Below are 16,671 nucleotides of genomic sequence, written 5' to 3' on the forward strand. Positions count from 1 at the left end.
CATTTATTTATTCATGACATTCCCTTTTTATAGTTGTATATTTGGGGGATTGAAACATACATTCCATCATTAAAATTTAAAAATGAAATATTCTTGTGTATTTGTTTATTATTATGCCTACTTTTAAATCTCTCTCTCTCTCTCTCTCTCTCTATATATATATATATATATATATATATATGTATGTATATATATACTTATATATCTTAATCTATGATTTCATTAAGATTTAAGATCAAACATTTAACATCGCTTTCAGCACGCGCCGAACATTCACAGTCTACTTTGATCATCAAACCCTTTGAAATGCGCGCGACCAAATGTGAGGCGCAAGTGTTAGTTTTTGAGGCGCCAAATCGCCGGCACACTTCCACACGACTTCTGTTCTGACACCTCCGGCTTCCTCTGCTCATATGTCTGCTCATGCTAATAAATAAAAAGTGCGAAAAGGCGCCACGTGCCTTGGCACCTTGGAGACATCCTCCTAAACAAAGATAGTGACATGCCTATGAAGAGTGAGTGACCAACGGCTGTGGTTAACTTTTGACTCTGTTTGCTACATTATGTCTCAGATCCCAGTGTGTCCATTTGATATATAATCAATAAAAAAAATTATTTAGTGAGAACACTTCTTGTGAGCGCATGCAAAGGGAAGTCTAGGATTAAATATCTACTGTTTGGACACTGTGCAACTTCAAAATCGATTCTCCTTCGCTGTTTTTTGAACTCTTGGGAAAGACTGCTAGACATCAGAGATATGCTAATGAAGACAAAAGGTTAAACTGTTACCTGGTTTAACACATCGTTTCCCGCAATTCTTTTTGCAAGTGTCAAGAACACATGCCTCAACGACTGGCACGCGCATTTCCATCCCTTTGAATCAGAGAAGCGTGAATTTCTTTACGCAATAAACTGTAATGCGCCAGGGAATGAAGGTCAGATGTCTTTCCCACACTTTCAGGTTGTTAATAATTCACAAAAAATAGAAACAATTAAAAATAAATAAATAAATAAAAAGTGGAAGTGGAATGGTGAGTCCTAGTGTTGTTGGTTGTTATAATGTTTCACACTGTCCACAAGTTTGATTATTGTTTAGACTAAGAATTGTGTAAATATACTAAAGCTAAAAAAAATTATATTGATGTCGAAGAATTTAAATATGTTGCCTGCTCAATGTTGTTTTTGCTAATTCGCAAGGATTTCTTAATCTCAAAATTTATTATGAATCGCTGTAATCCTTATTTGTAAATCGTTTGGAATAAAAGAGTCTACTTAGTGAATAAATTTAGGCCAAATGTAAAACAGGCACCTTCAGAAATGTAAGCATCTTCATAGAAATCATCTTTGTGTATCTACTGGCATTGCAAACCATTAACTGGTTAGTTATTATCTTTTTCTTTCTTTTGTTAACAAATAAATACCTATAAATACATATAATATTATTAGAGATTAATATTAGAGATTAATAATATTGTGTTTTATTCTAGAAGAAGGTAACAAAAGGTGTAATCCTAATGTAAACAGTTTAGGATTGGGGTTAAATGTATGACTTGCTTTATCAATATGAGTATAAACTATAAAGATAATGTTTAAACTAACTCCAGTGACTGAAATATATACAAACTGATACAATTACATAAAAAAAGAAGCTGATAAATAACAACAGAAATGGTTAGCATGTACACAAAAGTAAAACAGAGAGGTCTTAGAAAAAAAATGAAATAAATCAATAACAACAAATTAAAAGGAATAATATTTTGTATTTGGATGTACTCTTCTTTAGTAGCACTGTTATAGCAAGTCCCTTTATTTATGACCAAAATATGTCAGTTGTTCCAAATAATATGAGGTGGATTGTTTACATTTCCATATACATACTCCTTAAAAACCATATTAGGAATCCAAAATCATACTGCTTTTGCACACACATTTAAACCTCTCTCTGCATTTAGGAAATATTTTTGTAGCCTATTCGATACATTTTCCACATGAATTTAAAGCATATCTACATGTGCTAAATTCAACATACAGATATGTAGATATGTTGCAGGATAAACAGAGTGAGAAATTTCATCTAGGGTATAGCCAAAAGTTTAAAATCATTTTAGCACTGTGTAATCTGGGATGCACATTTTGAATGATTGATACCTCAAAACAATGCATGTGTTATAGTTAACTGAGTAACGTGTTCCCACCATCATCAATACCAGAGCAATACACGACTTAAGAATACAATAATCTTGCAGCCAAATAATAGAAAGGGGGATATGGGACATTCATATTTAATACCTAATAGTTTCAATACCAAGTCATGATGAGATATGAACTGGCAAGAGCTACATGGCACTTTTCACATTTCATTGTAGAAAGTTTTAGTTTCCTGTTGTAACTGTGTGACATCTGTATCAGAATAATCTAAATAATGTGAAAGTTATTTGATAGACTACTCACACAAAGTTAGGGATATTTGACTTTCAGGTGAAAATTCAGACTGCTCTTTAGAGATGTCAAAGAGAATTCTATGCATCAGCCACTGTTGTCTGTTGTTACAGTCTGGGCAGGTCTGTCTAGTCAATACAGAACTGCCCTTGTGACAAGTCAAAACTAACTGAATAACATTATTAATCCAATCATTGTGCCTCTACAGGCCTGATTTCATCTTCATAGACAACAATGCCCCAGCTCATAAAGGTTGCATCATCAGGGAATGGCTGCTGGAGGCTGGGGTACTTCAAATTGAGAGGCCTGCACATTCTCCAGACCTGAATCCCAAAGAAAACCTATGGGATCAGTTGAGTCGTCGTGTAGCTGTTTGACACAGAAGGCCTCTGATCAGAAAGCAGGACCACCCATGAGGCTACAGGTGGTCACACACACACGCACATGAATTTCAGGTAAACGCCTGCACAGCTGCCTTTTCACTCTCTCTTTAACAATGACATCAGTGAGAAGCATGTGAACTTTGTCTGAATGCTTTTGTTCACTTTGTGACTGATGATGTGCTGCATAGCAGTACGCTAGTGTTACACAGAGGATCTTAAATGAACACCCATTCAGCACCAAATATGGTCAATTTTGTATTTGGTTGGTAATTTTGCAAGCACCAGCAGTGTCATAATTTCATTACGGACTGTATACTTAATATACCTGTAGTAATAAACATTTGAACAATGACAATAGAACAAAGTGCACTGCGATGTACTAAGTGCTTGTGCTTTTTCATGTCAGAGAGATGCTTTCTTCAGCTTGTAAATTATTTTACTATTATAATCTTTATTATGTTCTGTTTGTTTTACATTATAAACTATAAACTATTGCTCACATCTTAACAGTGAGCAAGCTGTCATTAAAAGAAAGAAATGTTGTAATAATTATGTGTATGAGTAAATTATGTGTTATGGGAAAACATTTTATTGTAATTTTTTTTCATGGTTCACGTTAAGGATGAATTTATTTCACAAAATTACAGTTAAATTGTAGTATTATGAAATATTATTACAATGAAAACTCTATTTCAATTAATTTTTTGATCATTTATTCCTGCTGCATTTCTAGAAGCCATTACTCTGGTCTTCATTGTCACATGATCCTTCATTCATTTCTTACTATCAAAGTATTTTTGTGGAAACTGTGATAAAACTGTGATCAGAATTTAAAGAATCTAAATTTATAGAATCTAAAAGATTGAATACATCAGTCCTTTCAAAATTTAAGACCACTTACAAATTTCCAGCACAGCTTTCTCAAACTGTCAATACATAACTTCACAAAACGTGGGGGGGGGGGGTTGTTCTCATTGTTCACAAATAAAAACTACATGACAAATAAAGCAAAAGTCCAGGCAAATGGATGACAGCATTAATAATATAACATGCAGCAGCATGTGAATGTTTCTGAGAAGATAAGTATATCATGTGGACTCTGTAGCTCATGTGGTTTTACAGTAGTGATGGGAACGCTGTAATGTACTCTTATCATTTTAACCACACTTACCTCCCCCTGAAAACACCATAGAGCTAAAACAAGACTGGAGACTTCTGCCCACAAACACAGAGTGTGAAATTCTGAGTGTACATGCATTTACGTCAACATGAATTTAAGGACTTAAATATTCATCTGTACTCTATGTCCATTTCAACCAAAAATAATATTCCAAAATTGCTGGCTATTATTCCAAAATTGCTGGCAGCCAATGTAATGAAATAAATATAGGCTTGATAGACTCATATTTGCACTTCCCATAAAGAAGCCGAGCCGCTGCATTCTCAGCCAACTCCAGATGAGAAAAACATGACTGAGGAGCACCAATACAATGAGTGCCAGTAATCCTATCGAGATGTTACAAAAGAATGCATAACTATAACAGACTTTTTCAGAGACAAAAATGTTTTGTTCATTTTTAATCCAATTTTGAGTTTGCTGGTATAATAATTGCTTTTCCTAGGCAGACTTGACATATTGGTCTTATATATGTATAAGATGATTGCTCAAAAAGGACATAATGATATAAATTAAAAGCAAATAACATTTTGAATCCTAAACAAGTAACAGTACAGTTCTATGTACTCAAAATACATACAGTACAGACCAAAAGTTTGGACACACCTTGACCTGAACCCAATCGAGATGGTTTAGGGGTGAGCTGGACCGCAGACAGAAGGCAAAAGGGCCAAACAGTGCTAAGCATCTCTCGGGGAACTCCTTCAAGACTGTTGGAAGACCATTTCAGGTGACTACCTCTTGAAGCTCATCAAGAGAATACCAAGAGTGTGCAAAGCAGTAATCAAAGCAAAAGGAGGCTACTTTGAAGAACCTAGAATATGAAATATTTTCATTTTTTTCACACTTTTTTGTTATGTATAGAATTGCATATGTAATTCCAGTGTTAATTCATAGTTTTGATGCCTTCGGTGTGACTCTACAACTTTCATAGACATGAAAATAAAGAAAACTCTTTGAATGAGAAGGTGTGTCCAAACTTTTGGTCTGTACTGTAAATCATACAACAAGGTAATTTTTGAAGATAAGACTCCATTGAAAAAAAAAACACACAAAGTGATTTAGCCATCATATGGACAAAATTTAAAGCATAAACAACTCTTTATTACCAAATTCAGTGTTATGGAAAAATACCATCATGACAAAAATTAAAAGCAACTTTTTGAAACCAGAAATGCATCACGTAACTTTAAGAGTAAATAATTATTATAATAAAAAAATAATAATAAGTACTATGCACCCATTTGAAAGGAAGGTTGTAAATTAACTAATTACTCTAGCCAATGATGTCATGTCATGGGACAAAAGAACGAACAACCTGAAGACCCGAAAGATGAACAAATCAATTCTCTTTCCGGCTCAGACTGCATTGGTTTAGCGTATGGGTCTGTCATGTGATTAAAGGTACAATTTGTAAGATATTTGCAATAAAATATCCAAAAACCACTAGGCTAGTGTTATACATTTAGTCCAGCTGATTACTAACAATTTCTCTAATGTTTTCCACTACTTGTAAATCATAAGAAAATTCCCATTCTAAACAGTGATTCGGGGCAGTGCAGTCACCTGTTAATGACGTTAGTTACCCTTTGTTAACTCCTTTACTGACGTAGAAACCACATAACAAAAGTGTCGTGGATAAATGCGGAAGTAAGTTAGTGTCTAGCGTCCAGCAAACCACTAGCTTGCTTCAATCAATCAATCAATCACCTTTATTTATATAGTGCTTTAAACAAAATACATTGCGCCAAAGCACTGAACAACATTCATTTGGAAAACAGTGTCTCAATAATGCAAAATGATAGTTAAAGGCAGTTCATCATTGAATTCAGTTATGTCATCTCTGTTCAGTTGAAATAGTGTCTGTTTTAATTTGCAATCAAGTCAATGATATCGCTGTAGATGAAGTGACCCCAACTAAGCAAGCCAGAGGCGACAGCGGCAAGGAACCGAAACTCCATCGGTGACAGAATGGAGAAAAAAACCTTGGGAGAAACCAGGCTCAGTTGGGGGGCCAGTTCTCCTCTGACCAGACGGAACCAGTAGTTCAATTCCAGGCTGCAGCAAAGTCAGATTGTGCAGAAGAATCATCTGTTTCCTGTGGTCTTGTCCTGGTGCTCCTCTGAGACAAGGTCTTTACAGGGGATCTGTATCTGGGGCTCTAGTTGTCCTGGTCTCCGCTGTCTTTCAGGGCAGTAGAGGTCCTTTCTAGGTGCTGATCCACCATCTGGTCTGGATACGTACTGGATCCGGGCGACTGCAGTGACCCTCTGATCTGGACACAGACTGGATCTGGTGGCCACGGTGACCTCGGAACAAGAGAGAAACAGACAAATATTAGCGTAGATGCCATTCTTCTAATGATGTAGAAAGTACGGTGTTATGTGAAGTGTTCCGGTTCCAGTTTACCTAATTAATGCAGCCTAAAAATCCTTTAACGGATTTGGATATTAAAAGCATATTAGTATGTTATGTGTATGCCAGGTTAAAGAGATGGGTCTTTAATCTAGATTTAAACTGCAAGAGTGTGTCTGCCTCCCGAACAATGTTAGGTAGGTTATTCCAGAGTTTAGGCGCCAAATAGGAAAAGGATCTGCCGCCCGCAGTTGATTTTGATATTCTAGGTATTATCAAATTGCCTGAGTTTTGAGAACGTAGCGGACGTAGAGGAGTATAATGTAAAAGGAGCTCATTCAAATACTGAGGTGCTAAACCATTCAGGGCTTTATAAGTAATAAGCAATATTTTAAAATCTATACGATGTTTGATAGGGAGCCAGTGCAGTGTGGACAGGACCGGGCTAATATGGTCATACTTCCTGGTTCTAGTAAGAACTCTTGCTGCTGCATTTTGGACTAGCTGTAGTTTGTTTACCAAGCGTGCAGAACAACCACCCAATAAAGCATTACAATAGTCTAACCTTGAAGTCATAAATGCATGGATTAACATTTCTGCATTTGACATTGAGAGCATAGGCCGTAATTTAGATATATTTTTGAGATGGAAAAATGCAGTTTTACAAATGCTAGAAACGTGGCTTTCTAAGGAAAGATTGCGATCAAGTAGCACACCTAGGTTCCTAACTGATGACGAAGAATTGACAGAGCAACCATCAAGTCTTAGACAGTGTTCTAGGTTATTACAAGTAGAGTTTTTAGGCCCTATGATTAACACCTCTGTTTTTTCTGAATTTAGCAGTAAGAAATTACTCGTCATCCAATTTTTTATATCGACTATGCATTCCATTAGTTTTTCAAATTGGTGTGTTTCACCGGGCCGCGAAGAAATATAGAGCTGCGTATCATCAGCATAACAGTGAAAGCTAACACCATGTTTCCTGATGATATCTCCCAAGGGTAACATATAAAGCGTGAAGAGTAGCGGCCCTAGAACTGAGCCTTGAGGTACTCCATACTGCACTTGTGATCGATATGATACATCTTCATTCACTGCTACGAACTGATGGCGGTCATATAAGTACGATTTAAACCATGCTAATGCACTTCCACTGATGCCAACAAAGTGTTCAAGTCTATGCAAAAGAATGTTGTGGTCAATTGTGTCAAAAGCAGCACTAAGATCCAATAAAACTAATAGAGAGATACACCCACGATCAGATGATAAGAGCAGATCATTTGTAACTCTAAGGAGAGCAGTTTCAGTACTATGATACGGTCTAAATCCTGACTGGAAATCCTCACATATACCATTTTTCTCTAAGAAGGAATATAATTGTGAGGATACCACCTTTTCTAGTATCTTGGACAGAAAAGGGAGATTCGAGATTGGTCTATAATTAACTAGTTCTCTGGGGTCAAGTTGTGGCTTTTTTATGAGAGGCTTAATAACAGCCAGTTTGAAGGTTTTGGGGACATATCCTAATGACAATGAGGAATTAATAATAGTCAGAAGAGGACCTATGACTTCTGGAAGCACCTCTTTTAAGAGCTTAGATGGTATAGGGTCTAACATACATGTTGTAAGTTTAGATGATTTAACAAGTTTATACAATTCTTCCTCTCCTATAGTAGAGAATGAGTGGAACTGTTCCTCAGGGGGTCTATAGTGCACTGTCTGATGCGAAACTGTAGCTGACGGCTGAATGGTTGCAATTTTATCTCTAATAGTATCGATTTTAGAAGTAAAGTAGTTCATAAAGTCATTACTGCTGTGGTGTTGGGAAATGTCAACACTTGTTGAGGCTTTATTTTTCGTTAATTTAGCCACTGTATTGAATAAATACCTGGGGTTATGTTTGTTTTCTTCTAAAAGAGAAGAAAAGTAATCAGATCTAGCAGTTTTTAATGCTTTTCTGTAGGATATGCTACTTTCCCGCCAAGCAATACGAAATACCTCTAGTTTTGTTTTCCTCCAGCTGCGCTCCATTTTTCGGGCTGCTCTCTTTAGGGTGCGAGTATGCTCATTATACCATGGTGTCAAACTGTTTTCCTTAACCTTCCTTAAGCGTAAAGGAGCAACTGTATTTAAAGTGCTAGAAAAGAGAGAGTCCATAGTTTCTGTTACATAATCAAGTTGTTCTGAGGTTTTGGATATGCTAAGGAATTCGGATACATCAGGAAGATAACTTAAAAAGCAGTCTTTTGTGGTAGAAGTGATGGTTCTTCGATACTTGTAACAAGAAGTAGAATTTACAATTTTGGCTATATGAAGTTTACACAGAACTAAATAATGATCTGAGATATCATCACTTGGCTGAATAATTTCAACACTATCAACATCAATTCCATGTGACAGTATTAAATCTAGAGTATGATTTCGACAATGAGTAGGTCCTGAAACGTGTTGTCTAACACCAATAGAGTTCAGAATGTCTATAAATGCTGATCCCAATACATCTTTTTCATTATCGACATGGATATTAAAATCACCAACTATTAAGACTTTATCTGCAGCCAGAACTAACTCGGATGTAAAATCACCAAACTCTTTAATAAAGTCTGTATGGTGCCCTGGTGGCCTGTATACAGTAGCCAGTACAAACATAACAGGGGATTTATCATTAACATTGGTTTCTCTGGATAATGTTATATGAAGCACCATTACTTCAAACGAGTTATACTTGAAGCCTGCCCTCTGAGAAATCCTGAAAACGTTATTATAAATTGAAGCAACTCCTCCCCCTTTGCCTTTTAGACGCGGCTCGTGTTTATAACAATAATCTTGGGGGGTGGACTCATTTAAAATAATGTAATCATCAGGTTTTAGCCAGGTTTCTGTCAAGCAGAGCACATCTATATTATGATCAGTTATCATATTATTTACAAAAAGTGTTTTCGTAGAAATGGATCTGATATTCAATAAGCCAATCTTTATCATTTGTTTATCCATATTGCATTTGTTTTTTATTTGTTGAACCTCAATTAAATTGTTAACCTTAACTTGGTTTGGACGTTTTTTGTATTTTCTAGTTCGTGGAACAGACACAGTCTCTATAGTGTGATATCTAGGTGAAAGAGTCTCTATGTGCTGAGAATTAATTGACCTCTGTGACGGGAGGCAGCTAGCAGACGGTCGGTTTAGCCAGTCTGTCTGCTTCCTGACCTGGGCCCCAGTTAGTCAAGTATAAACACTAAGACTATTTGCCATATTTCTAGACAGAAGAGTGGCGCCACCCCAGGAGGGATGAAGACCATCTCTTTTAAACAGGTCAGGTCTGCCCCAAAAGCTCGTCCAATTGTCTATATAACCTATGTTATTCTGTGGGCACCACTTAGACATCCAACCATTGAGTGATGACAATCTGCTATGCATCTCGTCACCACGGTAAGCAGGGAGAGGACCAGAGCATATTACAGTGTCTGACATCGTGCTTGCAAGTTCACACACCTCTTTAAAGTTATTTTTAGTGATCTCCGACTGGCGAAGTCGAACATCATTAGCGCCGGCATGAATAACAATCTTACTGTATTTACGTTTAGCATTAGCCAGCACTTTTAAATTTGCCAAGATTGTCAGGCGCTCTGGCTCCCGGTAAACATTTGACTATGGTGGCTGGTGTCTCTATATTCACGTTCCGTACAATAGAATCACCAATAACTAGAGCACTTTCATCAGGTTTCTCAGTGGGTGCATCACTGAGTGGGGAGAACCTGTTTAATGTTTTGATCGGAACAGAAGAGCGGTGTTTTGACCCACGACTACGCTGCCTCACCGTCACCCAGTTGCCCTGCTGCAGGGGCTCTGTTTCCGGAACCGAACAATGTACAGGAATCCCTGAGCTAGACGCATCCAAAGCCATATCTAGAGCCCTAACATTCTTACTGTCCTCAATTAAAGTTTGGATGCGTGTCTCTAATTCTGAAATCTTCTCTGTCAGCCTAACTGTTTCCCTGCATTTATCACATGTGAATCCCTCATCAGCGACAGAGATAGATAAACTGTACATGTGGCAAGAGGTGCAAATAACAATTGTAGGAGAAGCCATTACTCACCGTGCTTGATGAAATATTCTTACTGCGGTTGTTTGATGAACTTGTGGAAAAACTCCTTTTTTTTTCTTTTTCTAAAACACAAACACATGCAGTTCCTTATTTACTTCTTGCACGTTTTATGGTGGATTGTGTTACTTATTTATGGAAAATAATTACTGTTTACCGTCTGCTGCTAGTTCTGTCGACAAGGACAGCTCCCGTAAACGTAAGCGTACGGGCCAACCAAATGACCCAAGAAGAGTTTGGGACAAGAAGAGAGAAAGAGCGAAGATCAATATCGGTGTTGCATTATCAAGATGGAGAGAGCTCCGCGACAAACTTCAACTAGAAAGAGATGCCGATCTCGCTTGTGTTTTACTCGAAAGGTGAGTTGTTTTGATTCGTATCTTTACAGAAAACGTATGATATTATAACGATCAACAAGATTAGTATTATGGGATATACACTCCAAATGCGGGGCATCGCGTCTCTAGACCCCGCGAGGATGCGTCTGATCCATAGTCTGATTGCGTCTTTCATTGACTTTGTATGTATTCTATTTGCGCAAATCATTGAACTCGTATTTGCTATGTATGCCAATTATTGTGTTTGAATGTACACAAGTGTATATATTTGTTTAACAAGTGGTAATCTTTTCATATCATCTTATTGTTGGCTGTCAGCGGTTGGGTAGAAGACAACAAATCTCATCATTCCACGCTCCTTCTTAGCGTCATCAAACCATACGATTGTTATTGTTTTGTTAGTGCGCCCACTAATGGCAGGTCCTACAACCTGTACCTTTAAAGCAACGTGCACAGCTACGTGCGATTGCTTTTCGTGCATTGTTGGGAAATGCACGTAAAACAATAACAAACGATCGCAAAATGAATCGTAGAAAATGCTCTTAAGCTCTAAGATCAATCGTTATCGGGAAATCCGGCCCAGTTCTTTTTCTCCTGTCGTGGAAAAAATCAAATTCAATAACAATTTGTAGAGACTGAGAATGAAAAAACCAAACAGAGTTTTTTCGTTGTATTGCTTTAAATTCGGCTTCAGTCCACTCTTTGTGAGGCTCTTCCAAGTTCTTGAATCGTCTTTTCCTGACAATCTTCCTGTTGTCATCCCTGTTGATTGTGCATCTTTTTCTACCACATTTTTTCCTTCCAGCCAACCTTCTATAAATATATTTCGATACAGCACTCTGTGAACAGCCAGCCCTTTCAGCAATGACCTTCTGTGACTTACCCCCCTTGTGGAGGGTTTTGATGATCATCTTCTGAACAACTGTCAAGTCAGTAATCTTTCCCATAATTGTGGTATAAAATGTTCTAAACTAGCCCAAGAGGTACCCAGTATTTATACTCAAAATTAATCAAACTAATCAAGCTCAAAATAAAATATTCACATTTTTTGAGATACTGAATTTTTAATTTTCCTAAGCTGTAAATTGTAACCATCAGAATTAAAACAAAAAATATTATTGAACTATTTCAGTTTCTGTGCAATGAATCTAGAATATAAGAAAGTTTGCTTTTTTAATTAAATTACAAAAAATAAAGACCTTTTATATGGTATTAAATTTTTTTGAGATGCACATGTATTACCTCTCTCTTGTGTGCTGCTGCTGATTGATTGGGTGTGGTCAGTGATTCATAAAAGGGAAGTGTGTGTGCGTGGGTCTATTTAACTGCATTGGCGTGAGAATTTTAACACAGTCCCCAGCACGTGCATTGCGTCCAGATCACAGACGGTGCTGGAGGCATCAACTTCTGATCCTGTAATATCTCGGATTATACAAGAAATATGAATATGTTACGAATTGCAGTCTTTCTCGTCCATTGTCTCGGTAAGTGTTTAAAATAATGACTTCTTCATAAAATATGCTGTTGTAACTTGCATACATATATATATATATATATATATATATATATATATATATATATATATATATATATGCACGGGACGCAACTTTTCTTTTACATATCGACTGTGTGCAAGATTCACAGAGTATGTGTTTTATCTATCTATAAAGTGTCTTGTTCTGTTCCAGTGCTACTCCAGGTGTACACTGGCACCTCTGTGGACCGGTATGAGAGCGCCAAACCCAGAACAACAATGGTCATCCTCTTTCACACACTAGAGAAAACAAACACAACAGGGCACCAGGTGGACAGAGGGAATGTGTGTGAAAAGTATGATTATGATGAAGATTATGATCTCTCTGTGGATTATGACTCAAACCAACCAAGAGGTAGACTTGCTTCATTTCTCTGAATGCAATTTGTAAAAGTGGTCAGCCAGTGCTGACACAGATGTCTTCTGAATAAAAACACACATTTTACACATGTACTCCAAAAATATAATATTGTATAATAAATAGAATATATACTTTATAATATACTTTTATAAAAATTGTAACTGAAAAAATGCACATTCCACACTTGGTAGAATGACTATTTGCATTAAACCAATTTATTATAAATATATTATTAGAAATAATCAAATTAAGTGTTGCATACTTGCACAGGAAATGCTAGCAAACATGTGAATATATGAACTGAGTGTATTATACGATATTAGATCATCGCGGACTGACATCATCGCTCTTTCTTGCTCGACAGTGGCATTCACCAAACCCAAACATCTGTCAGCAATTCCCACTACTGAGAAGAAGAAGAAAAAAGGAAAAGGGAAGGGAAGAAAGAAGAACCCCTGTCTGAAGGAATACAAAGATTACTGCATCCATGGAGTGTGTCAGCATCTAAAAGAGTTGGACAGGCTTTTTTGTGTGTGAGTTTCATGTAGTTTTTGTTCAACAAATTAAGGACATCTTTTGTTCTAGGCTAAACATTTGCCAAAGCAGCTTACAAATGAGGGAAAAAAACAAGCAGTTAATAATATAAAGTCCTTCCATATATCAAGACTTTCAGAATATACCGTTTGAATAGCAGATCAAAATTAGAGCAACAAAAAAAGTAAAACATTTAGAGATACAGTAATCGAATTATTGCTTTCAAAAGAGTAAGAGTTTAATCTAAATGAACTGATTTGGTCTCTTGATATGCACTCAAAAAAATGTACTTTCACCTTTGCCAATTTTACTTAATCCGTTTATGTTATGATTACTTAAAAAAATTTATTTAACATTGTGAACTTGATTTAATCTAGTTCGTTCAACAAAAAAGTGTGTACTGTCAGCTTTACTTAAAAATAATTTGTTCTGCCAACATAACATTGTTGCGTAAAAGTAACAGATTAATGAAACCAACACAGAGTTGCATCTCATTGGCTGAGGATTTCTGCAGTGTATTATGGGTAATTGTTATTCTGTCACCCTCTTTGAGAAGTGTAGCACCATTAGATAGTTAGATGAGTAATACAATTTATAGCAATTAAGTTGTTCTAATAAATTTTAGAACAAAACAAACAAAGAAACAAACAGTTTGAAATGTTTCTTTTGTGTTTCAAATATGTTTGTCATATGATTGATAAGCTGTAATTATATGAAGGTTTTGAATGAAGAATAATGTTAATCAACTGCTCATGATCATAATGCAAGGGGCTAGCATTCCTAAAATGGCATTGTTCAAATTTTATGTCATTGTTATTCAACATTTTCAGGTACAATTAACTCATTTGTTGTTTGTTGACTCTATTAAGGTTTGTTGAGTTTACTTAAACTTATTTTGTAAAATGAACTTAATTATTAAAAACATTGTCCAAAACATTGCAAATTAGTTGGGCTGACACTATTAAATTAAGCTTTGCCCAACCATAGTAAATAAGTTGAATCAACCTTAATAAATTAAGTTGACCCAACGTAAGTACATTAAATTGGGGTAACAGAATTGCATAATGCTGAAATAAAGCAAATTAATCATGTGGAAATCCTTTCCATGATTTTTTTATGTTCGTTCAAAGAGTAATTTTTTTGAGTGTGATTCCCCTCTTGTGCACTTGAACTAATTTTGATCTTTTGGCTGGTGCTCCTTACAGGTGTGAAGAAGAATACTCAGGACAGAGATGCAATATATTAATATGGTCAGAAAGAAGGAACAAATGAGAAGGAACAGATTTGATGAGAAAGTGTATCTTAAATTAAATTAAATAAAATGGAATGTGTTTATCGAAGTATTTTAAGTGCTATGTGTATAGTATAAAATAACATGATTTCATTCACTATTGTTAAGCAATGATGACCAAACATTTTCAACCTTTTGTCTCACTTTAATAAACAATTGTGTAATAAACATTGTGACTTTCTAAGTGTCTGTGATCTTGTTTTCAGAGTTTATACACACATTTAATATCTTGTCACTTATGTACTGTGCGATTCCTTTGATGCACTATTTTGAGACTGAGCAAGTCTATAAACATACCGTGCTGCCTATCTAGAAAGAATTTTAGAGAACCATCTGTTTATTCTAAACCGAAAATGCAGTCTAGAGGATAGTATAACGCTGCACCTCAGAACCTCAATGAGTCGAGGGCGGCCCTTCAAGAAGAGTGGAATGCCATGCCTCAGAAGACAATAAGTCGACTTGTACAGCATGAGATGTTGTTGTCAAGCTGTAATTGATGCCCAAAGACACATGACAAGTTATTAAGACATTGACTTTTTTTGTTGTGGTATACCCACCACTGTTGATAGCTTTTGTTTCAGTAAAAAGTTGAAGATTTAGTACCGATATGCTTTGTATGGGCTGGATCAGGAGAATTATTGCGGAAAATATTGCGGTTTTTGATCAAAGGGAAAGACCTGCTAGTGTTTAATGTTCGATGTTTGACATTTTAAAATAGTTTAGTGTTGAGGCTTTTACCGTTTTGCTGAAGAGTACAGCTTGTGGTTAATTTGTGGTTGGCTGTATATGAATGAAGTCTTTATAGTGAATGATGCTTAATTCAGTGAGCAATACCTGTACTTACTGTACTGTCAGTGCAGTGTACAGTAACTTCTTACTACACCATTGCAAACATCTGCTATACTAGCTTCAAAAAACTCTTTTAAATGTACAGTAACATTTAAGGGATGATATTACTCAGTTCAGTAATGCAACAACACATATTAGATAAACTTTACCTAATGTGTCATTGCTCTTAAAATTAGTTAGTATGTACTCAAAACATTAGATGAAATTCACTCAATCAAATCGACCTGAAATAAAATATTAAAAGCTGTTTGAAGACAAGGTTAATAAGCTGGTGAATCTGCAGAAGGCTGTGAAAGAACTGCTTCAGGAGATCACAAATGTATCATCTAAAGGATCTGTCTGTTTTAACACCACTACATCTAAAATACATTACAGTTAGGCCTATGTCCGTTTGCTGAGATTATTTTATGAGTTTTACTCACAACTGTGCCTTAATCTTTTGTCATTGTAAGAATGTTTTGCAACCACAAGAAAATGCCATTTGGGTTTTAAAGTACAACACAATAAACAGTGAAGATGCAATAACATTTAAAAAGTAAAAATTATGTAAATATGACATGAGTTTCAGAATGAATTCAACTGTTTTTACTCTCCCAATACATCTTCAAGTTAATAAAAATAAAGTCTGACCACATCCCTGCATTTCCATAATAAAGCAGTGTAGGCTGAAATGTTGCACATGAAGCATGTTTTGTTTACTTTGATTATGTCATTATTTTTTACTGTATGTTAATGTCTTATTTCTATCATGAGATTATGGGCACAGCAGACCTGGGCCATAGGGTTGCCAGGTCTGCATAACAAAACCAGCCCATTTGATACTCAAAACAAGAACAATTGCTATTAAAATTGCTCCATAATGATGTTCCAGTTGGGTCAAAACCTCCTTCCAGGGGGTTCAACCTCAGTTTAAATCGTGTTCCAGTGGATGGGTGGCTTTCACTTTAACCTGTGGACCAAACCCCCCCCCCCCCAAAACATTAAAGTAGCCCAATTCTTCACAACACTGGCCAAAAACTGGAGGTTGACCTATACTGTGGCGTTGAGGCAGACCTAGGCTGTGGCTGTGGCTCTGTGATGGATTTGTGTTTGGTCTTGGCACTAAGGGGGCCCTTAGCTGTGCCCCTTTTGTGGGAGTGGAGGGATGAACCATTATAATAATTTTGGCAAGCGGGTGTGGGAGCAGTGGGAATGAGCAGGATAGGCTTTGTACATTCAAAAGGATCACACATCTGTGATTCTTGCATCACCATCACCATCAGTTTAACCACGATCACACTTGACAATGATTACACAAGTAATTTGAC

This window comes from Carassius auratus, unplaced genomic scaffold (assembly GCF_003368295.1).
Source record: "Carassius auratus strain Wakin unplaced genomic scaffold, ASM336829v1 scaf_tig00215316, whole genome shotgun sequence".
Taxonomy (NCBI): Eukaryota; Metazoa; Chordata; class Actinopteri; order Cypriniformes; family Cyprinidae; genus Carassius; species Carassius auratus.